This window comes from Cetorhinus maximus, chromosome 12, assembly GCF_964194155.1.
Source record: "Cetorhinus maximus chromosome 12, sCetMax3.hap1.1, whole genome shotgun sequence".
Lineage (NCBI taxonomy): Eukaryota > Metazoa > Chordata > Chondrichthyes > Lamniformes > Cetorhinidae > Cetorhinus > Cetorhinus maximus.
This window is the reverse complement of record NC_135890.1, coordinates 51,348,627-51,376,427: the sequence shown is the minus strand read 5'-3', so window position 1 is coordinate 51,376,427 and position 27,801 is coordinate 51,348,627. Positions and strand designations below refer to the sequence as shown.

The 27,801-nt window shown below is 40.4% G+C and overlaps 1 protein-coding gene across 4 annotated transcripts in view; it reads right to left on the bottom strand.

Annotated features, from left to right (window-relative positions):
• Nucleotides 1-27,801, bottom strand: part of plekha5 (pleckstrin homology domain containing, family A member 5) — a 369,212-nt gene that overhangs the window by 130,579 nt on the left and 210,832 nt on the right. The gene's annotated exons all lie outside the window — the stretch shown is intronic.

The window sequence follows — 27,801 nt, the reverse complement described above, 5'->3', positions numbered from 1 at the left end:
TACTAACATTCAGCTAGTTTTACATAGTTCACATGTAGGTTCATATAAAGTAGGTCTACTTTATTTTAAAAAATGATAATGCACTTTTCAGAGCTTGAAATGGTCCAAATGGTTTGCTAGATTTTTGCTGCAGTTTTGTAAAAAGTAAATTGCATTCCCTGAAAAATACTAGAACTTATTTTTTGCATATTTTATGCAAGATGAAGAATTCCTCTGCAATTCATCATCTAGATTAATCTGGTATCCTAGGGGCTACAGGCCAACTCAAAACAACTACTTGTAACACACTGACATAAACCTTTAAGGCAACGCTTACGGAAATATTTTGTAACTGACTTGTAAACTCCATCTTAGATGTGATAACCTGAAATGGATAAAGAAGAACTTTATCTCCCCCACCCCACCAACAATTCTTCATTAGTGGACATGTGTGCATTACTCTCAATGGGAGTTAATAAAGGACTGATTCTGCACAGCTGTTGTTTAGTGTGCAGAGTGGACTGAATAACAACTTCTGACTCTGTGGTAATCTGATGTGTAATATATTTTGAAGAGGAATGTTATAATGGAAGATCACATGATCTTAGTATCCAATGGCAGAGTTGCGCAGGTTACCTTGATAGTCAATCAGTAGTGAGTCGTCTAGAATTAGGGTCTGTAATGGGTTTGAGTTGTAAGCACAAGTGTACTGCTGAGTTCCTTTGTAAATAAAGAGAATGTGTTTCCCTCTGTCTATGGTACCAATTCGGCCATCCCGAAACAAGCATGCAACTCTGATCCATTAGTCCAATTAAACTAGTGACCAGGATCCAACAAACTGGCAACGAGGAAAAAGGAAGGACAAGAAAAAAGCAAGAGAAAGCAACGAAGGAAATCAAGTGAACCGAAATATTGTAGCTCGCACAATAATTTTAAGTAGAATTTCTGTCCTAATCATTGAAGCAGTCCCCTCAAAGCATACCACAGTTTGGAAGAGTTGATTCTTTCGACCCAGCTGCGGACAATTAGTCTCATTATGTTGAGCGTCTCGTGTTCTTTTTCCAACGACATTGCGGGAGAGGAGAAGAGGTGAGCGATCCTCTTATCCATGTGTAGGAGTAAGACCTTTGGGTTGATTTGAAGTTTGACGGCACCCAGTGCCCCGGATTCGAAAAGTTTTGATGACTTAGTGAACCTTGCAAAGAGTCATGACCAGCCCAAGCCCTCGGTAACGATTCAAATTTAACTCAAGAAATAGGGCCCCGGGAGGCAGTTGCTCGTTATGTGGCAAGTCTGAAACAGTTAATATTGCGAGTTTGATACATCTATAAATGATATGCTAGATATCGTTTGGTGAGCGGCATAAATGAAGGTACGATTCAGAAGCGATCACTGTCTAAAACAAATTTGGATTTTCAGAAGGCGCTAGAAATAACAGGCCATGGAAAGCGCAGTGAGATACTCAAAAGCCATACAGGGAGTGCAAAATGGCACCGTCCTCCATGTTGGGCAGGGAGGCCCAGCCAAAAAGGGGCGAAAATGCACAGCTCTGATGAGAAGTGGGAAGCAGCCACTGTTTTCAGACAAATAGAAAGAAATGACTTAGCAGCAAAAGCATGGAATAATGGTAACAGAAGTGGAAACAAGCAACCTTGTAATGAACAGAAGTTTAAAAAAAATTGAATGTTTTTAACTGTCATCGAAATGGACACCTCATGAGGCACTGCAAGGAAAGAATCAGGCAGACTTTCAATCAAAAGAAAAATCCCAATGAGATCCATAATGTTGAAGAGCCTGAAGTAACAGGTTGAGATATTTATTCATTGTATAATCTAAAGGTAGGAAGAACAGAAGCAATCTATGTAACAGTGAGGGTGAATGATAGATTGAATGATAGATGTACCACAATGGAGGTGGACACAGGAGCTTCCACTACGATAATAGGTGAGCCTACCTTCACATACCTGAATTATGGAGAATGTAAATTAAATTTGGAAGAAACAAATGCCAAATTGAAAACTTACACGGGAGAAGACATCAAAATCAAAGGCACAAACAAGGTTACACTGTACAGTACGGGAGTCAATCAGTAAAATTACCCTTGAAGTGAGGGCCATTAGAGAGGCACCAGCGACAAAGAACATCTCCGAGCTCAAATCATTCTTGGGGATGATCAATTACTATAGACGCTTCTTATCTAATCTGACAACAGAACTGGCACCCCTGTATTACCTACTCAAGAAAAACCAACGTTGGTCTTGGCAAACGCCACAGAAAGAAACGTTCATAAAGGTGAAACAACTGTTGCACTCCTCCACCCTATTAGTATATTGTGACCAAAGAAAAGTTAGTTTTGACATGTGATGCATCTCCCTATGGAGTAGGAGCAGTGTTCTCCCATCGAATGGACGATGGCTCAGAACAGCCTATTGGATATGCATTAAGAATACTCAACACAGCGGAAAAGGGATACTCACAGATAGAAAAAAGCTTGTCAATCATCTTTGGTGTCAAGAAATTTCACCAGTTTGTACACGGTTGTCATTTTACTATTGTTTCAGATCACAAACCTTTGCTAGGATCGCTCAGCGAGGACAAGGCTCTACCACCCATAGCCTCAGCAAGAATACAGAGATGGGCATTGATCCTAACAGCGTAGGAGTATACTTTCATCCACAGGCCTGGAAATCAGAATGCAAACGCTGATGCACTTAATCATTTGCCTTTGAATGAGGATGTTGCAGTTCCTCAAGAACTCATTTTATTATTGAACTTCTTAGATTCATCACCGGTATGTGCTAGACAGAGCAGAGATTGGACAAGTCAAGACCCAGTCTTGTCCAAAGTACGAGAACAAGTTCTTCAGGGTTGGTCACAAGAACAGGAATCTGACAAAATGAAACCGTATTTTCCCAGAAGATAGGAGATAACCAGCAAGGATGGTATCTTATTGTGGGGAGCTCGAGGGATTGTTCCTCTAAAAGGACGAAAGCCATTGTTAACTGAACTATATAGTGCACTTCCAGGTATTTCCCGAATGAAGGCCATAGCACGCAACTATCAACGGTGGTCTGGAATGGATGGAGAAAAAGGGAGCAAAGGGTACAGACCTGTACCACCCTTCCTCGAATGGACTGAATGAGAGAGTGGTTCATTCAAAACTGGCATGAAGAAATTAACTGGAGACGCCACAGCGACCAAGCTAGCACGTTTTCTCTTCCATTATAGGACCACCCATCACACGACAACAGGTGTCACACCTACGGAATTGTTGATGAAATGCCATCTCAGAACGAGATTGAGCTTAATAAAGCCAAATTTAGGGGGAGAAAGTGGAAAGGAGTCAGAGAAGTCAGAAAACTGGACATGACTGGCATAGTCATAACAGAAAGTTTATCGTAGGAGGGAGACGGTATATGTGAAAAATTTTGGAGAAGGACCCAAGTGGGTTATCAGGTGAAATAAGTAGTGACTGGACCTCTTTCTTACCACATGCAAGTGGAAGACCGAGTCATACGGAGACATATAGATCATATAAGGAGGAGAGAAACAAAGTATCAGGAAATGATTCCTCCATGTTCATGACTGTGTCAGCGTCTCCTGTTGAAAGAACTTAACTGATTACAGAGGTGTCTGAAGGATCGACTGTACCTGCAAGAGTCGAGGAAACAGATTTGCAGGTGCCCACCGAAGAGCCTGATGTTCGGACAGCACCAGGAAAGGAGGTTCCTGACAAAGCACCTGAAGTTGTAGAGCTGAGATGTTCTACAAGCATAAGGAAACCCCCAGAAAGACTACATTTGTAAATTACTTACCTGTGTAAATAATTTGATATTTTGAGAAAAATTGTAATTGTAACTGTAAAATGTATTGCTGAGTAAAAGGGAAGGGATGTGGTAATCTGATGTGTAACATACCTTTAAGAAGAATGTAAGATCACATGATCTTAGTATCCAACAGCAGAGTAGCGTGCGCTACCCTTGGTAGTCAGTGGTTAGTAGTGAGTTATCTAGAGTTAGACTCTAATGTAGGTAAAGGGTTTGAGTTGTAAGCACACAAGTGTAGCTGCTGAGTTCCTTTGTAAATAAATAGAATGTGTTCTGCATAAGAACCGTCTGCTAATCTGCTCTGTCCATGGTATCAACTCAGCACATCGCAAAACAAGTGTGCAACCTGGATCCAATAGTAAAACTAAATAGCGACCAGGGTCCAAAACACACTCTCTCCTATTTTCAAAAGCTACCTAAAAAAAAAACTCCTTTTCAACTATAATTTCTGTTTCTGCCCCAAAGTCGTTGTTGTCTTCCCTCTAATTGAATGATATTTTCCTCTGCCCTTTGAATGCTTTAGGAAATCTTGGTAAATGTGAGGAGCCCAATAAAAATTTAAGTTATTGATGCATAATGAAACATTGTCCACCACTGCAACTATATTGGAGGTGAATTTTCTTCATAAAATGAATAATAAAATGTTAACAAAAGCACAAACATTAACTGTTTTCTGAAACACTTGCAAAATTTATTTCCCACCAACATAATTTTAATGTTAATCCAGGATGACAGTTCAAAATATGAAGCTTCGTTTGCTGCAGACATTGCACCACATCAGGGAGGGGGAAAGTTACTGGGGCACTTTGCTCCAGGAGGCGGTCACACCCCACAGGTTAGATAATTCGAATTTGGTCTGTGATCAGGGGCAGTAGGGTGTGACTGCAGGTGAGGCTGGTATGGGGACCCAGGGGGTAGCGTCCAAGGACCCTCAGCCCCTGAAATTGTCCAACAGTTACGAGGTTCTTGCAAGCTGTGTGGATGAGAGCAGGGACTGCAGGGAGGATGAATGAACTGACCATGGCACCATGATACAGGGAGCCATTCAAGTGAGGGGGGGGAAATAGCAACATAATAGTGGTAGGAGGCAGTATAATTAGGGGAATGGATGCTGTTCACTGCAGCCGTGAGCGTTAGTCCAGAAGGCTGTGTTGCTTGCCCAGTGCCAGGGTTAAGGACATCTCCTCAGGGCTGGAGAGGAACTTGGGAGTGGGAGGGGAGAGATCCAGTTGTCGTCATCCATGTTGGTACCAACGATGTTGATAGGACTAGAAAGGAGGTTCTGCTGAAAGAACTTGAACAGTTAGGAGCTAAATTAAAAAGCAGAACCTTCAACGTAATAATCTCGGGATTACTATCTGAGACACGGGAAAATTGGCATAGGGTAAATAAAGTCAAGGAGTTAAATGTGTGGCCCAAAATGGGTTTCAGTTCATGGGACACTGGCATCAGTACTGGGGTAGAAGCGAGCTGTTCCAGTGGGATGGGCTTCACTTGAACCATGCTGGGACCAACATCCTGGTGAATCAAATAACTAGGGTTGTAAAGAGGGCTTTAAACTATATAGAGGGGGGGAGGGTTCTGGAGAGGGGATAAATAGGCTTACAAAGCAAAAGGAAATGGCAGCATTGCAGGGTAGCTACTTAGGTAATGATACCCAGTGTGTGACAGGAAGGGCAGAGTGTACAAACATAAAAAAACAGCAGCAAATAGGGTCAAAGGGGAAAAAAATGGTAAAAAGGCAAGATTAATGGCGCTTTACTTAAATGCACATAGTATTTGGAACAAAATAAATGAATTAAGGGCAAAATAGAGGTTAATGGGTACGATCTTAGTTCTTATGTTCTTAAAAGATGGTTGATGAACAATGGCAGACGTTTAAGAAAATAGTTCATGAAACAACAAAGATATATCCCAGTGAGGAAGGAGGATTGTAGGAAGGGGATAAACCAACCATGGTTAACCAAGGAAGTTAGGGATAGTATCAAAGTGAAAGAAAAAACATACAATGTGGCAAAGATTAGTGGTAAGCCAGAGGCTTGGGAAAGTTTTAAAAAACCAATAGAAGATGACCAAAAAAAAAGAGGGAGAAAATAAACTTTGAGGGTAAACTACCAAGTAATATAAAAACAGACAGTAAGAGCTTCTTTAAATATAAAAAAAGGAAGCCACGTATAAGGTTACTTAAGCCATAGTGTTGGGGGTAGTATATTAGCATGGATAGAGGACTAGCTAACTAATAGCAGAGTTGGGATATGGTGAGTGGGGCGGGTATTTTCAGCATGGCAACCTGTAACTAGTGCCACAGGGATCAGTGCTGGGGCCACAATTATTTACAATATATATTAATGGCTTAGATGAGGGAAGTGAATGTACTATCGCCAAGTTTGCAGACGACATGAAAATAGGTGGGAAGGCAAATGGTGATGACACAAAGAGCCTACAGAGGGATATAGACAGGTTAAGTGAGTGGGCAAAAACATGGCAGATGTAATATAATGTAGAAAGTGTGAGATTATGCACTTTGGCAGGAATATTATTTAAATGGAGAAAGACTGCAGAAAGCTGCAGCACAGAGGGATTTGGCAGTCGTTGTGCATGAATCCCAAAAAGCTAGCATACAAGTTCAGCAGGTAATAGGTAAGGCAAATGGAATGTTGGTCTTTATTTCATAGGGAATAGAGTATAAAATTGGGAAGCCTTGCTAAAACTATACAAGGCACTAATTAGACCACACCTAGAATACTGTGAACAGTTTTGGTCCCCTTATCGAAGGAAAGGTAGAATGGCATTGCAGGCAGTGCAGATAAGGTTCACTAGGTTGATCCCGGGGTTGGAGGGATTTTCTTATGAGGAGGGGTTGAGTAGGTTGGGCCTGTACTGATTGGAGTTTAGAAGAATGAGAGATGACCTTATTGAAACATTAGATTCTTAGGGGACTTGACAGGGTAGATGCTGAGAGGTTCTTTCTCCTTGTGGAAGAGTCTAGGACCAGAGGGCATAATCTCAGAGTAAGGGATTGCCCATTTAAGACAAAGATGAGGAGGATTTTCTTCTCTCAGAGGGTAGTAAATCCATGGAATTCTTTGTGGCAGGGGGCTGTAGAGACTGGGTCGTTAAGTATATTCAAGGCTGAGACAGACAGACAGATTTTTAATCAGTCGGGGAATCAAGGGTTATGGGGAAAAGGCAAGAAAGTGGAGTGAGGATTATCAGATCAACCATCATCTCATTGATTGGCGGAGCAGACTCGATGGGCCTAATGGCCTACTTCTGCTCCTACATCTTATGGTCTCTCATCCAAATGAAAGTCTGTAGCTCATATTCTTAGTTTTGTTAAATATATCACATTAGCTCTTGTGGCTTTACAGGGGAGAGTTGACTTCACAACCACAATTAGAGGTGTGAGACTGTCAAGAAGATATAATAATGTCTATAATGTTATTGGAAATTATTTTAAAATATGCTGAAACTGTAGTTAGCCCACAGCTAGAGTATTGCATACAGTTCTGGAATCCGCATTATAGGAAGGATGTGATTGCGCTCGAGAGAATGCAGAGGAGATTTACCAGGATGTTGCCTGGAGTGGAATGTTTTAGTTATGAGGAGAGATTGGATAGACTCGGGTTATTTTCCCTGGAGCAGAGGAAATTGAGGGGGCACATGATTGAGGTGTATAAAATTATGAAGGGCATAGATAGGGTAGACAGGAAGGAACTTTTCCCCTTGGTGGAGGGATCAATAACCAGGGGGCATAGATTTAAGGTAACGGGCAGGAGGTTTAGAGGAGATGTGAGGAAAAACTTTTTTAGTCAGAGGGTGGTGGGAATCTGGAACTCACTGCCTGAAAGGGTGGTAGAGGCAGAAACCCTCACAACATTTAAGAAGTATTTGGATGTGCACTTGCGATGCCATGGCATACAAGGTTATGGGCCTATTGCTGGAAAATGGGATTAGAATAGTTAGGTACTTGTTTGACCAGCGCAGATTCGATGGGCCGAAGGGCCTTTTTCTGTGCTGTAGACCTGTATGACTCTGAGTTCTAGTGGTGTTTGTGTCTGTGTGTGTATGCGTACGTGTTTCTGTCTTAATTGGATTAAAGCCAAGCTGGTCTAGCGGCTTTGATGTATAGAAGAGAAATAGGTTTGAAATGTTAATTAGGTAAATTACAAGGTGAAGTGTAAAGGAGGAAATTTGCATTTTAAAATAAACCATTCAAAAGAATGGGTGAAACATTACACCTAGCCAGAAGAAGCCAAACAATGTCTTCATTTTTTCCAAAGCTTATTAATAAAATTGGTGCTATGAAAGGGTTTTATTGTTAGCAGAGGTAAAGTTCAAAAAACCGAGTGATATAATGAAAATTTGCATTCAAAGAGGAAAATATGTATAAAGGAAGAGAAGGCAGTTGGTAAAAGGAATTCTAAGATCTAAAGCCTGTAAGCCTCAAGCCGCTGTCTGCAAGGACCTAGAGCTGAAAGAAACTAATTTTGTATGCGACTGCCCAGAGTGCGTTTTGCCAGGGGTCTGTTTAAATCTGTGTTTTATACTGCTGCCTTAATGGTGGTGTAACTGAGAGTCACGTTAATTAGGGGATTTTTCTGGGACGTTATCATAGTAATTTGTAGACATATGTATGAGCTTACCGTCTTTTAATTAATAAATGTTTCGTTTCGTTATATAAAAACCTCTTGACACTCGGTGGTCTTATGATACTGAATTCAAAGCCTGCATCTTGAAACATACAAATTGCAAAAACTGGTTCCGACAATTGTTTCATGTTTCCCTCTGGGATTTTAACAACTCAGCATTTACCATCGGCTGTGTCATAATAGAGACTCCAGATTACCAGTCACAATGAACTTGTGCTTCATCCAACTTCAAGGTATCCAAAAATAGAAAACTTAATTGAAGTGGAATTTAACACCTGAATAGAGACTGGAGAACAGTGAGGAGTAATGGTGGAACCTCATTCACTCACAGCATACATTTTACGTATGGTGAACAATTCATCATTATCAGCAATCATAAAATATGAACTAGAGGGCTTCATTTTCCCAGCAGAAGTAGAATTCATCAAAACATGGGGGAACGGTTGGAGAAGAGACAGAAACTGAGAACTAAATTAATGGTGCATTGAAACAGTCTCTTTACTCCAGTTTGTTGAAAATTGCACATATCTTAATTAAATGAAGGAAAAATCAAAGGGCAAAGTAAAACAAGACAATTATATACTTGAAAAATCGATTATAAAAATAGTATGGCAAGTTGAAACTAAATGAATTTCAAAATCATGACTGTTTCCTTTGAAACATTCTGCACTGTGAATAGTTATTACATAATTTGAGTTCTCTCAGCCACAAGAGACAATGGGCTAGAGTTTCCATCATTTAATGCGCATCCATGAGGTGCTGTGGGCCACCAGCAGCAGTAATCTCATGGCCCAGCTTATCCCTCACTCTACCATTACTATCAAGCTGGGGGATCAATGGACAGTGCAGGAATCATGAATGTGGTAGGGATAGGAGACAGCACAGTCAGAGGGATAGATAGTGTCCTCTGCAGTAGAGAGCTTAAGCCCTGACGGCTATGTTGCCTGCCCAATGCCAGGGTTCGGGATATCTGCTCAGGGCTGAAGAAGAACTTGCGGTGGGAGGGGGAGGATCCTGTGGTCATGGTCCATGGCATAGGTAAGACTAGGAAAGAGTTTCTGCATAGAGAGTATAAGGAGCTAGGCACTAAATTAAAAAGCAGGACCTCTAAGGTAATAATCAAGCCATGTGCAAATTGGCATAGGGTAAATAAAATGAGGGAGATGAGTGCGTGGCTCAAAGACTGGTGTGGGAGATATGGGTTCCAGTTCATGGGGCACTTGCACCCGGTATAGGGAAAGTGGGGGCTGTATTGTTGGGATGGCCTACACCTGAACCGCGCCAGGACCAGTGTTCTAGCGAGCCATATAACTATGGAAATAGAGAGGGTTTTAAACTAAATAGCAGGGGCAAGGTATCAAATTTGGGAAGATGTGGTAAATCAAAGAGTAGAGACAAAGCTAGAGAGAAAAATGTTAACAATGAAAAGGATAAACTGACTGTGACAGGAAGGGACAGAGAGTACAGGGAGTACAAATTGAAGAGTAAATCAGCAGATAAAACTGACGTTTACAAAAATAATAAAAGGGCAAAACCAAAGGCGCTGTATCTGAATGCATGTAGCATTCGAAACAGAAAAAGATGAACTGATAATGCAAATGGAAATAAATAAGTACCATCTGATAGCCATTACAGGGACATGGCTGCAAGATGACAACGACTGAGACCTGAATATTCAAGGGTACATGACATTTAGGAACCATAACAAGCTAGGAAAATGGAGAGGCAGCTCCATTAATAAATGATGGTATTAACACAATAGAGAGGGATGACCTAAGTTTAGGAAACCAGGGTGTAGCAACAGTTAGGGTAGAGATGAGAAATGATCAAGGCAAAAAGTCACTTGTGGGAGTGGTGTACAGGCCTCCTAGCAGTAACCACATGGTAGGACGGGGTATAAAGGAAGAAATAATAGGAGCTAGTCAGAAAGGTACAGAAATAATCAAGGGGGATACATATAGACTGGAAAAATCTGATGGGAAAAGGCAACCTAGATGAGGAATTCATAGAATGTTTTCAGGATAGTTTCTTAGAACAAGAAGAGGAGGCACCAACCAGGGGGTAGGAAAGCCTAGATCTGGTTTTGTGCAATGAGATAGGATTGATTAATGACCTTATCGTGAAGGCATCCCTCAGTAGCAGCAATCATAATATGATTGAATTTTACATTCAGTTTGAGGGGGAGAAGAGTGGGTCTAAAGCTAGTATTTTAAACTTCAATAAGGGTAATTATGAGGCCACAAAAATAGAGCTAGCTAAAGTAAACTGGCAAATTAGGTTAAGGGATAGGTCAGTAGAGATGCAGTGGCAGACATTTGAGGGGATATTTCAGAATACTTAGAATAGGTATATTCTAAGAAAAAAAAATTCCAGAGGACCCACCATCTGTGGTTAATTAAAAAAAGTTAAAGATAGGATCAAACTTAAAGAAAAACCATACAATTGCACAAGGATGGGTGGCAGGTCAGAAGATTGGACAGAATATAAAAAAAACAGCAAAAAATGACCAAAATATTAATAAGCAGGAAAACATGAGAGTACATGAGAAAACTAGCTAGAAATATAAAGCCAGATAGTAAAGGTTTCTAGAGAGATTTAAAAATAAGAGTTAAAGTGAGCACTGGTCCAATAGAAAGTGAACCTGGGGAATTAATAATCGAAAATAAGGAGATGGCAGATTAATTGAACAGGTATTTTGCATCAGTCTTCACTATACAGGATACAAGTTACATCCCAGAAAAAGTTGTAAATCAGGAAAGGGAAGAACTCAAGAAAATTACAATCACCAGGAAGGTAGTACTGAGCAAACTGTTGGAACTGCAGGTCCTGGTGGACTTCATCCCAGGGTCTTAAATTAAGTGGCTAGTGAGATAGTTGATGCGTTGGTTTTAATTTTCCAAAATTCGCTAGATTCAGGGAAGGTTCCTTGAGATTCAAAATAATTGGCAAAGGGAGTAAAAGTGATTGGAGAGAAAATTTTGAGTGGTTAGAGTCTGGAACAAACTTCCTGAGAGGGTGGTAGGGGCAGGTTCGATCAAAGGAATTGGATTGCTATCTGAAAGGAAAGAATGTGCAAGGTTACTGGGATAAGGCAGGGATGTGGGACTAGGTGGAACACTCTTTCAGAGAGCCGGTGCAGACTCGATGGGCCGAAGGACCTCCTTCTGCACTGTAAAGATTCTGTGATTGGATAATAGCAAAAGTAACTCCTTTTGGAGTTTTGGAGAAACTACAGGCCAGTACACTTAACATCTCTCATAGGGAAAATGTTAGAAACTATTATTAAATACATTATTGCAGGGCACTTAGGATAAATTCAAGGCAATTAGACAGAGTCAACATAGTTTTGTGGAAGGGAAATCATGTTTAACCAATTAATTGGGAGTTCTTTGATGAAGTAACATGTGCTGAGAATAGAGAGGAACTGGCGGGTGTACTGTACTTAGATTTCAAGAAGGTATTTGATAAGGTTACTGCGGAAAATAAAAGCTCATGGCGTAGGGGTTAACATACTGGCATGGATAGAAAATTGATTAGTTAACAGGAAACAGAGGGTAGGCATAAATGTGTCATTTTCTGGTTGGCAAGATAAAACGAGTAGGGATCCACAGGGATCAGTGCTGGGGCCTCAACTTTTTACATATTATAGAACTGACTTGGATAAAGGGACCAAAGGTATGGTTAGTCAATTTGCTGATGACACAAAGATAGATAGGAAAGTAAGAAAAACATAGAAGGGTATGAAGGGATATAGATAGGCTAAGTAAGTGGGCAAAGATCTGGCAAACAAAACATAATATGGAAAATGTGAACTTATCTATTTGGCAGGAAGAATAAAAAAGCATATTATCTAAATGGTGAGAGATTGCAGAGCTCTGAGATGCAGAGGGAACTGGGTGTCCTAGTGCATGGATCGAAAAAGGTTAGAATGCAGGTACAGCAAGTAATTAGGGAAGTAACAGAATGTTATCACTTATTGCAAGGGGAATTGAATACAAAAGTAGGAAGATTATGCTTCGGTTATACAGGGCATTGGTAAGACCATATCTGGAGTACTGTGTACAGTATTGATCTCCTTATTTAAGGAAGGATGTTAATGTGTTGGAAGCAGTTCAGAGAAGGTTTACTAGATTCATTCCTGGAATGGGCTGGTAGTCTCATGAGGATAGGTTGGACAGGTTAGGCTTGTATCCGTTGGAGTTTAGAAGAGTAAGAAGCAACTTGATTGAAACATGTAAGATCCTGAGGGATATGGACAGGGTGGGTGTGGAAAGGATGTTTCCTCTTGTGGGAGAATATAGAACAATGGGTCACTGTTTAAAAATAAGGACTAGAGGTCACCTTTTCAAAACAAGGGGTCGCCCATTTAAGACAGAGATGAGACTTTTTTTCTCTGAGGGTCACGAGTCTTTGGAACTCTTCCTCAAAAGGCAGTGGAAGCAGAGTCTTTGAATATTTTTAAGGCCCATAATTCTTGATAAGCAAGGAGGTGAAAGGTTATCAGGGGTAGTTGAGAGTGTGGAGTTGAGGTTATAATCAGATCAGCCATGGTCTTATTGAATGGCAGAACAGACTTGAGGGGCCAAGTGAAGGAATGGCAATATATTTCCAAGTCAGGATGGTGAGTGACTTGCAGGAGAACTTTCAGATGGTGGTGTTCCCATCTACCTTGTGCTTCTAGATGGTAATGGTCGTGGGTTTGGAAGGTGCTGTCTAAGGAGCCTTGGTGAATTCCCAGCTTGTAGATGGTACACACTGCTGCTACTGTGGATCGGTGGTGGAGGGAGTGAATGTTTGTGGATGGGATGTCAATCAAGCGGGCTGCCTTGTCCTGGATGGTGTCAAGCTTCTTGAGTGCTGTGAGAGCTGCACTCATTCAGGCAAGTGAGGAGTATTCCATCACACTCCTGACTTGTGCCTGTAGATGGTGGACAGGCTTTGAGGAGTCAGGAGGTGAGTTACCTGTCACAGGATTCCTAGCCTGCTCTTGTAGCCACAGTGTTTATATGGCTAGTCCAGTTCAGTTTCTGGTCAATGGTAACCCTCAGGATGTTGATGGTGGGGGATACAGTGATGGTAATGCCATTGAACGTCAAGGGGTGATGGTTAGATTCTCCCTTGTTGGAGATGGTCATTGCCTGGCACTTGTGCGCACTAATGTTACTTGACACTTGTCAGCCCAAGCCTGGATATTGTCCAGGTCTTGTTACATTTGGACATGGACTGCTTCAGTATTTGAGGAGTCACGAATGGTGAACATTGCGCAATCAACAGCGAACATCCCCACTTCTGACCTTATGATGGAAGGAAGGTCATTGATGAAGAAGCTGAAGATTGTTGAGTTGAGGACAGTACCCTGAGGAACTCCAGCAGTGATTTACTGGAGCTGAGATGACTGACCCCCCAACAACCACAACCATCTTCCTTTGTGCTAGGTATGACTCCAGTCAGTGGAGAGTTTTCCCCGATTCCCTCTGGCTCCAGTTTTGCTAGGGCTCCTTAGTGCCACACTCGATAAAATGGGGCAGTCACTCTCACCTCACCTCGGGAGTTCAGCTCTTTTGTCCATGTTTGAACCAAGGCTGTAATGAGGTCAGGAGCTGAGTGGCCCTGGTGGAACCAAAACTGGGCATTAGAGAGTAGGTTATTGCTGAGCAAGTGCTGCTTGATAGCACTGTTGATAACCCCTTCCATTACTTTACTGATGATCGAGAGATCAATATTACGCAAAGTATGCACCACAAGCAGGAAAAGGAGGAACTGAACTATACTAAAACATCACCAGGTGAAGTTTCCTCTTTGGCCACAGTCAGGAAATTGTACCCAAAATGCACCTGAGATTACACTAGATCAGGTACACCTCAAGTTGCCATTAAAATTCATTTACATAATCGGATATAAAATTGTTCAAAGTCCATGGCAATCGGACAGTGTAATCGAGGCTATCATTTCTTTTATCTTGACATTAAAAAGTATTCCTTAAAAAGTTTGTTTAAGAGTGGTAATCCTGTGGAGTTTTATTAATACATCTATAAAGTTATCAAAAATTAAACATTTTTAAAACAGGCATGCAGTCTTCCACCTGTAAATAATGTGATTTAAAGTACATTGGGAATTACTTAATTGAACTATACTGAATCATTTAATTGTTTTATTAGTGTACAGTAGTCAATATCTTAATAAATTAAATAGTTCATGTGAAAAATCTTTAAAAACATGCCTACTAGTGCCTGTGTGCTAAGGAAAATGAATGCAATTTTAAGAGCATTCCTGAACAAGCAAGTGTGGTAGAATACCCCAACTTTAACCTGGGGAAATGGTCAGTTTTTGGGTGTGGTCTGATTCGAACATATTGAATCTTAAACCAATGCAAAAAGTTGCAGAAAGCACAAATGCAGTTACTGGCCTTATCCCACTTCCCTTTTCTAAACAGGGTGTAATGCTTGCAATCCTCCAGTCCTCTGGCACTATCCTGCTATTCCAGGAGGATTAGAAAATTGTTGTCTCATTATTGTCCTGTCAGAGTGCCAAATTAAAAAAAGTGAATTTGCTAACCAAGTCTCTTGCTTACCAACTCTACTTCCGTGAATTTGGTAAACAGGCTAACCTAATTTCTAGCTTAAGGTTGCGAGAATCATCTGGACCATTGTTCAATGCCAGATTCAAATCTACTTTGGTGATAAATGAAGAGTTTAATTTTTCAGGTTCCCTTCATGAATCAGGAAGCATATGGTGCTCTATAACTGAATTTCCAGTCAACATTGGAAAGGTTGCAGGGCCAAATGCTATAGCAACTCTGAGGAAGCTAAGTTATGATCTCCAATTCAAGACAGAATGCCTGGGACCCCTCCCCTCTGAAGTGTTGCAGTCAGGGATTAACACCTATAGATGTATTATTCCCACTTACTATTGATTATTTTAAGTGACACCAGGTGGGATTCAACCACATAAGGAAGAAAATCCTGTTTGGTTAGGGGTTTCAATTGCCAAGAAAGTGATTAGAGGCTCTGCGATTTCCTGTACCATATCTGGACTTGAATTAAGTGTTAGCAAATATCGTCTGTGCAGCACACAAATAGGTTTATCAATTATCTGAGGGAGAAGTGAAAGAACATTTTTCCCTCAGTCAAAAGCAGTCCTCAATATAACTGTGGTATGCTTAATTCAATTTTGTAAATATCTGTATACTTCGACACACTCACTTCCAAGCAGGCTCTAAAGCATTGCAAATTCTAGAAATCTGAAAGTAGACAGAAAACCCTTGAGTCACTCTTGTCAGGCAGCATTAGAACTAAATTGTTGGGAAATTTCTATTGGTAGAATAATCAAAGAGGTACTGCAGTAGTATCCTTCTGAGGAGGAATCAGTAACAGGTTTATTTCAAGCCACAATGAATTGCAAGGCTACGCATTTATTCTAAAATTCAGCGCGTAATGTGCATCGATTTTTATGGCAAAGAATACAACATTTATCCCATTATCTCTGAAATATTGTGTCACACCTACCCAAAAATATCTATTTGAAAAAAGAAAACTTAATCTACTCTGGTGGTTTTCACAGAGAGTCAGAGGTTACATTGCTGCATGGCAATGTGAGAGCAGGATGGATGCTTAAATGATAAAAGCAAAATACTGCGGATGCTGGAAATCTAGAACAAAAACAAAAATACCTGGAAAAACTCAGCAGGACAAGGGGGACACTATCATGGTTCTGGGAGGGAGAGGAAGGTGTGAGGGCGGATGCGTGGGTGATGGGCCGGACACAGGTGAGGGCCCTGTCAACCACTTAAAATGATTTGGAAAGAAGTTAGCTAGATGTGCACACAAACGATGGAGATTTTTTTTTACACGGCTGACCTCTGGAAAATAAACAGGAAACATTTTCCTTTTGTACTGAAGGCAGATAAGCTTGTAAATTGTGACCCTCATATCTGATAGTTACATAAATAAATTGGCACTTGAATTGTGAAACAGCAGCTAAATCAAGGCTGGGCGGGGTGGGGTGCGGGGGAGTGAAATAACAACTTGAAGTTGGAAAGGAAAAGATAACTGAGGGCATACTTTGCTTTGGCGGATTGTCCTAAAACAAAGAGATAATGGACTCTGAGGATTGCGAGCATTCACTTGAATTATGCAATTATCCTGTTGATTGTAAATCAGCTGTATATCGAGTGTGGAATAAAAACAGAAAACGTTGTAAATATTCAGCAGGTCACGCAGCATATGTGCAGAAAGGAACAAAGTTAATGTTTCAGGTCTATGACTTTTCATCAGGTCAGGAAGAGGTTTGGCAGGTTTTAAACAAGTAAAGAGGCAGGGAAGAAGCAGGGAGTGGTGAGGGAAGAACAAAAGGGAAGATCTGTGTTAGGCAGGAGAGATTAAATAGCAAAAGGGACAATGATGCAAGGCAAAAGATCTCCTCTTCATCAAACTCACTGGTGAGGCCAAACAAACATTGGCTGTTTGCTTTACAGAACACCTTCATTTAATTTGCAAGCATGACCCTGATCTTCCAGTTGCCTGCCATTTTAATTCTCCACCTCTACCATTCTGACCTTTGTCCTTGGCCTAAACTGCTCTAACGAAGCTCCTCCAGACTCATCTTTTGTTTATTTACTTATCCCATGACCATTCTCTTTTGCCTGTGAAATTGTGGAAAATGAATGTGCATATGATGTTACCTGTGCCATTCATTGAACCCACCTGAAAACATGCTTCCATTATTCCTGGCCACTAGAAAGGGCAGTAAAATACAATGGGCAATAAAGTGGGTAGACTTCTGGTAAAATTGAACTTTCATCTATTTACTGTTTCCTCACTCTCTCTTTCCTCCCTCTTCCACTGCCCTCATACCCACCCTCCCACCATAATTTGCATGCTAAACAGGGCTGGAGAGGAACTTGCAATGGGGAGGGGAATAATGTTCAGTTTAGGAATCATCAGCAACTAGGGGCTAAATTAATAAGCAGGATCACAAAGGTAATAATCTCTGGATTACTGCCTGAGCCATGGGCAAACTGGCATTGGGCAAAATAGGGTGTTGAATGTGTGACTGAAAAATTGGTGTGGGAGAAATTGGTTTTGATTCATGAGGCACTGGCACAAGTACCAGGGAAAGGGAGAGCTGTACCATTGGAACAGTCTTCGCCTAAACCGTGCTGAGACCAGTATCCTGGCGAATCGTATAGCTCAGGCTGTCAAGAGGGCTTTAAAATAAATAATGCGGGGGGAAAGCGAGGGGAGGGATCATGTGAGGGGGGTTTGGTAAGTTAAAGACAAAGGGCAAGGCAAGTGAGCAGAGTAGCAATACAGGCAATGATAAATAGGCTGTGAGAGGAAGCGATAGAGCATACAAAATTATGAGCACCAGTGATAAGGTCAGGGATGAATTGATAGGACAAATAGAAATAAATGTGTATGACCTGACAGTCATTTCAAGGAAGTGGTTGTAAGGTGACCAAGGCTGGGAACTGAATATGCAAGGGTATTTGACATTTCGGAGCAACAGGAAATAAGAAACAGTAGTGGGTGGCTCTGCTATTAAAGGATGAGATTGGTACAATTGTGAGAAATGATCTTGGTTCAGAAGAGCAAGATGCAGAATCAGTTTGAGTGGAGGTAAAATATAGCAAAGGAAATAAGTCGCTTGTGGGAGTGTAGCTACACTGTAGGACAGAGTGTAAAGATAGTAGTAATGGGGGAGTGTAAGAAAGGTACTATAATAATCATGGACAATTTTAATCTTCATATAGACCATATGTATCAAATTGGCAAAAGTAGCTTGGAAGATGAGTTCATAGAGTTTATTCAGGGCAATTTCTTAGAGCAATAAGGAAAATTCAATCTTGGCACTTATTCCAAGGGGAATGGAGTATAAAAATGTTGCTATAGTCATACAGGGCCTTAAAGAGACCGCACCTGGAGTGCTGCGTACAGTTTTGGTTTCCTCACTTAGGGCGGCACAAAATTGCATTAGAAGCTGTTCAGAGAAGGTTCACTCAACTGATTCCTGGGATGAAGGGGTGTCTTATGAGGAAAGGTTCAGCAGCTTAAGCCTATACAAATCGGAGTTTAGAAGAACGAGAGGTGATCTTACTGAAACAGAAGGTTCTGAGGGGACTTGACAGGGCAGATGCTGGGAGGATGTTTCCTCTTGTGGAAGAGTCTGGAACTAGGGGGCACAGTTTAAAAATAAGAGGTCCCCCATTTAAGACATATAAGTTTTCAGACTGTGCAATTCTCTTCCTCAGAGAGCAGTGGAGGCTAGGGAATTGAAGATATTCAAGGGTGAGTCAGACAAAATTTTCATTGATAAGCGAGCCAACGGTTACGAGGGGCAGGCAGGAACGTGGAGTTAAGGCCACAATCAGATCAGCCATGATTTTATTGAATGATGGTACAGGCTTACGGAGCCGAATGGCCTATTCCTGCTCCAGTTTCTTGTGATCTTAACAAGCAGCCCTAATCTGAAAACATAATCCATCAAATTGGTGCTTCACACTCCACTGATGTCGATCTGGTTGCTCCAGGTAAATATTGAGATAAAAGATGGATGTTACAAGTCACATGGCACTATCTAATATGAACATTTTAGCAGTTGTCCTGATCAAAATTCTTCACTCAACTAATCATTAAGATAGCCAAAGAAACAGAGAGGTTAACTGTTCACTTATCATAGTGCTATTTCTGGGACCTTACTGCATACAAAATGTAGCTGCTACATGGCCTACAAGACAAGCACTGTACTTTCAAGTAATCCAATGCACATCACTTGCATCCAGAGATTTGAGCGACATAATAAGGAGCCAAATGAATGTTATTCTTCTTGATTATATCCTTTAATTATTTTGTACTGTTATGCAAGTGACCTTTAAAAGAGTCAAATTCTAAGGTTTTTAAAACTTATTTAAAGAAATTATTGATTTTTTCACTTCAAAATAAACTATTTATGCTTGTTTCTTCCTTCAAGCCTTCCAAGTAGACTTTACATAATTTTAAATAGCATTTTCTCTTTAGAATGAGCATTCATCTGGAAAATTGCAGGTGTTTCAACTTAATTGCAACACTACTTGTAGTTATAAAATATTTGTATTTATATCAACTTGTTCCAAAAAGAGTCAATTTTTCTCCTTGTACTGATTGTTAAGGAAAGAGGTGAAAAGGAGGAAAGCAGGGGGAGAAGCAGTGGTCGAGGGGGGGAGGTGATGGGTAGATGAGCAGGGTGAAAAGTGAAGTGTATAAATGAGAGTAGAGTTTTTAAATTTTGTATGGAAGAAAACCTCAAGCAGAAAATGTTCATCTGATCAATGCCTAAATTGCTTGCACATGTTGTGATGGTCTTTGACCCAGATACAGTAACAGTAAGGAAAACTAGTAATTTCTTTAAAGTGCCTGGGGAATCTGTAATTGTGTTAACAATATTTGAAAAGGACTTCTAACGGTTTGTAAAAATTGGAAAAGGATCAATTGCAATTTTTTAGCATAATAAGAAATACTGGTCCATGTGGCCTGGCGACCCTTGATGTGGAAGCAGTACCAACAGGAGAGAAGTTAAGATATGGAAGCCATGTGGCTAGATAATTTAAAAAGCTGCAAGATAGGAGAGCTGGAGGCAGAAGAATATCAGTACACAGATGCAAACAGAGTAGCAGAAGCAGAAGAGCTGGAGAGGAGTTGAAAAGGTTCTGGAAAGAAGCGCACCATACATGGAAGAGTGCACAGGTGCAACCTGATTTATGTGGAAGCTGCTGCCTGCGGAGAATCTGCTAAGCCCTGGAAGGAAAGGGACGGGAATTTGGCTTAGAAGACCTGTGTAGCTGAAATGGCAATCTACAGGCCACGTAGACTGCCTACTAAATCAGGGAGATCATCGTCATTGTATCTGCTATCCCATGTGTAATTTATAGTTCATTCTGAATGTGATTTGCCTGTTAATTTATTTTTAACTTATGTTGGTTCTGAGTTATGTTAAAGTAAAAGTTGAAAAAAGTTAAATCTTGTTCGTAATTTCTTCATTTGGAGAAGGCCATTCAGTAAATTTGGATATTTTGGATCATAACAATGTTTTCACCTCTCTTTGCACAGCTTCAATTCTAATAGCTTTTAAAAAATCAAAATAGACCAGTATAAAATTCTTTTCCACATCTACGACTTATAATTTTACTTTCCATTTTTTCTATCATAAAATTTCCCTTTTGATATTGTACTCCACGCAGTTAGTTACAAACCAGAATTTAGAGAAGTCTGCATGATGTAAAGTGGAAGGCAGCCTCGCTGCATAGTTCAAAAGAGCTTAACCGCTGACAAGTTAAAAAGCAACTGATTTTAAATAAAATATTAAGTATACCAGAAGTTACAAAGACTGTGTAAAAGCTGATAAGTGTTTTAGATACAAATTATGTAGGCAATCCAAAATTTTAAAATCCGCACATAAAATACAAAGCACTGAGGAGTAGTGAATGTTACATTTCTGTACAAAAATATCAAGGGATAAGCCAGGTTATCAGCAAGGCTTGTCTTGGTAGTAAGAAAAACTGCTAGAGACCATAGGAAAGGATGATGTAGGATTACATAGGATATACAGAAACAGGCCTCTTCTGAATTCCATATTGGATTTCTTGGGGGCTATCATATAGGCTCCAATTATGAATTTCCCCACAAAAGGAAATATTCTCTCTGTATCCATTCTATCAAAATCTTTCATAATTTAAAGACCTGTATTAGGACAACTCTCAGCCGCCTTTTTACAACAGGAGACTCAGTCTGTAAATCTTTCCTGATATATATACCAGCGCATTTCCTATATCATCCTTATAAATCTTTCCTGCACCCTCTCCAGTGCCTCCTCTACCCCACCTAGACTTGCACTTATCAAGTAAAAGTAACCTTCCTATTCTTCCTACCAAAAATAACTACCTCACATTTATCTATACTGTACTTGATTTGCCAATTTTTTGCCCAGTTTGCAAGTTTATTATTCTCCTCCTGTAATTTGTTACAGTTCTCCTCAGTATTGACTCTCCCTCCGGTTTGCTGTCATCTGTGAATTTAGAAATTGTGTTTTTGATTGCAAAGTTCAAATCATTAATGTAAACTAAACAGCAGTGGTCCCAGTACACCCATGTAAATACCAAAGCAAAAAAAAAATATTTAATATTTCTGCCAACTCTCCATCATTACCTGTGTATTATCTTGTCCATCCTTTAATGATCCTATTCCCATCACAGTCTTCGTGTTTTTGATATGCCTGTAAAATATTTTACTTTGTTTTATGTTCCTTGGATAATTTAATTTCATCATTCCTTTTTATCTTTCTAATTGTTTGACTTTTCTGCTAATCTCTTCATCTTCTCTCTTAACCTGTACTCCTCTGATGTCCATTTACTTAATGTATGCCTTCTTTCTAATCCTCAATTGTTCCCTTATATCTTTGTTCAGCCATGAAGTCCCATTAGTGATTAGTTGATTCCTTCCTTTTAGCAGAATATGTTTTTCTTGCACTCTGTTGAACAGTTTTAAATATTTCTCTTTCTTGTTTGCCAATATAGTTGCCTATTTTATTTTCCACATTCTATTCTCAGTCCCTCAAAACCAACCTTGCTCCAATCTATTACCATGGCTTTCGTCATCATTATCTTAAAGGGTATGATATTATGGACATTATTGTCCAGATGTTCCTCAACTTTTATTTTTTTACAAAAAATTGCTCTGGTTAATTCCCCATTATTACATCCAATCGCAAATCTTCCCTTGCTGGGCTTCATGGCTGGACATTGGGTTAGAAACATATTGGGTTAGAAAGGAGTCCTGTAGACATAGTGGGAATTCCATTCCCTTATCCCCTTTATCTACGTCTTTTGCCCAATTAATATCAGGGAGTTGAATGCCTCACGATATTTTTCTATGCTTTTTTTACTCAATTCCCTAATTTGTCTACATACTGTTTTCCTCCATCTCCCTTCCATTACTAAGTAGTCTGTAATACACCTATTAGTATGACAGGTCCTTTACTATCTTCTATCTCTATCCAAATGGATTCTATTTTTGCCTTGCTGATACCTGCAGGTTAGGCTTCTAAAAATTGTGGGATAATCAGGAACAATTAACAGGGGTTTGTAAACAAGACAAGCTTGACTAGTTTTCAAGTATTTCAACTTATCAAGTAAATGAAATGAAGTAGCATATTTACATTTTCGATAAGCACCCAAACCATATAGATGATTTACTGCAAAACTTAATGCTCACAATATTAAAGGCGAAGTGGTGGCATTGTTAAACAAGTTCCTGATGGGCAGATGGCAGAACTTGGACTAGAAAGATGTACCTAATGGCATGCAACATTGATCTGTGTTAAGACCTATCATTTCCACATACATAAATGATTTGGAAATTGCCAAAAAGGGAATCTAAATGTTTGTTATTAATTACCATTTCAGGGACATGGTAAACTTCAAGAAGCAAGAGAATAAAGACAGATTATGGGCATGGGCAGATGTTAAGTTAAAACTGAAACGTTCTGGTGACTCATGATTGAGAATGCTATTTGTCCAGGAAGAGAGACAACCACATAACTCTGATGCCTGCCTCAAATCTCTATTGGGATATGAAGTCATATTGCTGGCTCTCACCCGAGGTGATAATTCCCTCCTCTTTGCTCTTTTCTTGGTGGGAGGGGGTGAAAGGGAGTGGGGATGAAGCATGAAGGACAAGAGATGGGGGGGAGATTCCATGCTTGAATCCCTCTAATCAGGTTTCCACCCCTGCCACAGTATTGAAAATGCTCATCAAATTAACAAATGGCATTTCTAAATGACTGTGACCAAGGTAAACTACTACTCCTTGTATTTCTTGACCTGCCTGCAGCACAGCTAACCACGCCATCCTCCTCTAACATCATTCTATCATTGTCCAGCTGGGTGAGACTGCAATCATCTGATTAGTTCCATTCTTATCCATCCAGTTGAAGCCACAGAATCATCTGCAATGGCTTCTCTTCCTGTTCTCTCACTGTTAACTTTTGGCCCTTCAAATGTCATCATCCAAAAACATGGTGTCAGATTCCACATGTATGCTGATGATGCCCAGTTCGACCTTACCACACACCTCTCTCGATCCCGTCACAGTCTCTAAATTGTCATGCTGCCTGCCCTACATCCAGTAGCGGATGAGAAGAAATTTCGTCCAACTATCAGGCAGACAATGTCATTGCTTTGAATATTTTCAGCCCCGCTGAGGTGGGCTTGGAGGCACGGCTGGAAGAAAAACTTGAAAGTCATGTGTTTTCCCTGAGCGATGTCGCCAGAGGCAGACTCCGAGCAGCAGCAACGTGGCCAGCAGCTGCAGATGGACAATAAGGGTCAAATAAGATCGAAGATCCCACTTAGAACCACCTGATTCGCCGGGCGTCGGACTCTACCACAGAAGCAAGAGACTGGCAGCAACTGGGAGGCTGCCAGTGTTCCTCATATCACAGGCCCCATTCTTGAGCTGCATGAATCCAACGGCTGCAACCTGAGCCATGCCCATTCCTGTGGACCTATTCCACCTCCACACTTTTGATCTTTAGAGCTGTGGGCCTTCCTTAAGCTTCCTTCAGCAGACTTCCAAGGGTGCCTCAAGGTGGCTGTACTTTTGCACTCCCCTACCAGCCTCAGCAGAATCCACCTCTCCCAATGGGGCTGCTAGCTGCTCAGTGCTGCAGGCTCTCTAACTGGGCCTCCCACATTGGGAACCTGCCTGCTGTCCTTAATCATACAGTGAATGCAGAGGCAGTCTCTTAATTGGCCACCTCCTGGAAGATTCCACGTGTCAGCACATCTCTGGCTCCTGTGGGGTCAGAGCCGGATGCAAATAGTGTAAGACCAAAAGATTCTGCCCACTATCTTCGGGGCACGTTCTAAACTCCATCTCCTAGTCACTGATGCCATCCCCCTCCCTGGCAACAGTCCAAGGCTGAAACAGACTGTTCACAACCTTGATGTCATATTTAGCTCCAAGATGTGCTTCCGACCACACGCCTACTTACACCTCTGTAACATTATCCAACTCTGCCCCTGCGCTGAGCTCATTTGCTGCTAAAATTCTCATCCATTACCTTTGTTATTTCTGGACTTTACTATTTCAATTCATACCAGTCCTGTAAAATATTTCCAAGCACAATGCTTGAAGACCTGTTGTGTTTCAGAATTTAGAAGGATAAATGTGACTAACTACTGGATGTGTTCAGCTTAGAAGCATACAATCACCTATTAAACAGTACAACCTCCAACAGCTGTACTGAATTATACATCATGCAAACTTACATTCCACTGCAACTATTTTCTGTTCAGATCTCCAGATGCCCCACCCCAACTCCCACCAGGGAACTTCCAAACATGGACTTCACATTAAGTGACTAAAGAAAATACTGAAAAAGTGAAGACAAACTATGAGGCATTCTTGACAGTTTTGGCTTCCACACTTTCGAAGTTTCAGGTACTTGCCTGTTCTGGGTTTGAGAGAACCCTCAGAACAAGCACAAATATATTCAACCTCATTTTTCTTCATTGCTTCTATGGAACAATTGAAGCTTTGGTGCAACTTCAATTATTTTCAAGACAAAAGAGCACTTCTACAGCATCCCATTGGTATGCATGCTACAATGTATAGAGAATACTGCTCTCTTTTAATCTGTACTCCATAAATAGGCTAAATAATAGGAGATGGTGATAAAGATTGTACTCTCCACAAGCACAGCCCATTGTCACATGGAGATATCTTAGGAGCCTTTCACAGCTACTGGAATAAAGAAACCACTGAGCTTGTGAAATAGATAATTACATAATTCATTCATCCCATGCACAGTGCACAATATAAACACACTAACATGTTTAAATGCATTTAAAAATTGCCACTTTAAGATAACGTGTCTTGCAGATTCCGCATTTACAGGGAAAACTGGCTAATTTATTTTTTCCATTTGTGCATCCTTCTCAACATTTGACCTCCAGATTGATTAGTCAGAGACAAATGCATTGGCACATCATATCAGGGACAGTGTACAATAGCTTTAAGTGTTATTTTAGCATTCATAAAATTTCCAACCATAAGTACGAATGTGAAAGCAATGTGAAGTATTGAATTCATTGCAAATTATTACTGAGCATAAAAAAATTCCAACAGCTCTAACACTTCCATCCCCCATCTCAACCAGCTTGCACACGCTATAGGAAGTAGTTGAATAATTCAAAATATGCATGCAATTAGCCATAAAGGGTCAATGTTCTTCAATTCTCAACACTAAATGACTACAATTTCCAACATCAAGGTCCAAGACACACACAACCCTTGTGGTGCCAAAAATGGAAATAAAGTGCCTTCCTGCAGTGTATTTTATGAACCTTTATAATTAGCAAACGGCTTGCATCAATAAAACATTCTTCATAAAACTCTTACTATGATCAGCATGCACTGTTATGTACAGATTATTCTGACAATGCAAGCTTTTGCTTCTCAACAGATTGCAAATCATCAAAACAATTGAAACCAATCTTTCCATATTTGCTATTCAATTGACAAAAATGAACTCCAATTTTACCTTTTGAATATCACAACGGGCTTTACAGTAAGATTGGACACTTCAGCGGAACCTCAATTGACCATGAGCTCATCATGAAACTAGTTAATCAGTATACAGCAGTCATGGGCAAAATATTCCTAGAGTGTTTTCCAAAATAAAACTGAACCTCTACCCTGCTATTCACTCATCATGATCGTCATCCTGTTCAGTGCTGCTTGAAATAAAATAAAAAGTGCAGGCAACATACATGCAACGTGTACAGTTAGCACTGAATTTCAGCATTCTGGCACATTCCATTGCGCCATCTCACAGAACTCAAAGTTAAATAGTTAGTGGTAGCTGTAGTTACTAGCTCATAATTACCATGTGATAATTGAAGCCATATTCAGCATTTCTGCGAAGAACCAGCACAACCAGTACTTTTAAAAAAAGTGAATTCTTATGCTTATGATGGATGGTGTTAGCATCACTACATGAAACGGAACACGACTATTTTGGCCCGCCAGTATCAACTTCATGCATCCATCCAGTGCAGTGCAGTACAATGGGACAAATTTTGTTGTGTTAGTAGTTGGACTTGCACCCTTCAGCTCAAAACAGTGCAAGCTAATAACATTATAGCGAGAGAAAAAGAGCGTCTAAGACCCGAGTGAACAGGACAACTTAAAAGGTTTAAGGATTGGGAAATAAAACTGTAGACGGACTGAGGAGGAAGGTGAATGCAAGGTCAAAAAAGATATAGAGAAAGAGAATTAGAGGGGGAAAGAAAGACTCGATTGGATGGGGGGAGAAGAAAGGAGATAGAAAGGAAAGAATTGTTTGTTTAAATTTTAAATTCAACATTTTTAAACTCTTGAACAATTAATACATGAAGAAATTAGGTTCCAACTTTTAATTGTTAATTTCAGTGGTAGTGAAGAAGAAAAGCAGTCAGTACCATTAATTACATCGTTAGAAGGGTACCTGCACTTACTGTAATTACGCATCCTACTAAAAATATGGCAGGTTTAGTTAGAATCTACCATGCAAAAATAGCAACTTCAAATCATTCAATGCATGTCAATAGGGAGGTGAATAGCAAAATGCCGTTGTCACAAAGCTAACAGCGGAATAGAAACATCGAAATTAGGAGGAGGTGGTCATTCAGCCCTTTGGGCCAGCTCTGCCATTCAATACGTTCATGGCTGAGCCTGTATCCCAACGCCATACCCCCACTCTCTCCCCATGCCCATTGACGCCTTTAGAGTCCAGAAATCTATTTCCTTCTTAAAATCTACTTAAATATACTTACCAAGGCCACCGTTCTTCTTACTGAGGAAAGGTAGAAAAAGAAAGCATCTCTCCTTCCCTCTTCACCAAATTCCTCCTCGCACCAAACTTCAGGTTTGCACTTTAAGCACTTAAAGTTAAGCACTTTAGTGCAGCCCAAAGCAGCACTCCAGGGCAGACAAAAACAGATGGCTTGCTTTTATGCTGTCTGAATCTGGTTTCTGAAAAGCTGTTTAAGCCAGTTAACTGATTAGCTAGATGCAGCTGCAAGCAGGAGCTGTATAACCCCTGTTCTAAAGTTGGACTAAAACTCATCTTCTCTCAACCCAAACAGCAACTTTTAGTTAGTTGCTAAATTAAAGATTAGACTTTGGATAGAAATTAACCCTTAAAAGTCCCTCTCTCACCAAACTTCAACTTAAGCTCTCTAATGCAGCCTGAAGCAGCACTGCAGAATGAAGCAATTTGGACAGTCACTTTTAGATTTGTTTTTATTCATTCACAGGATGTAGACTTTG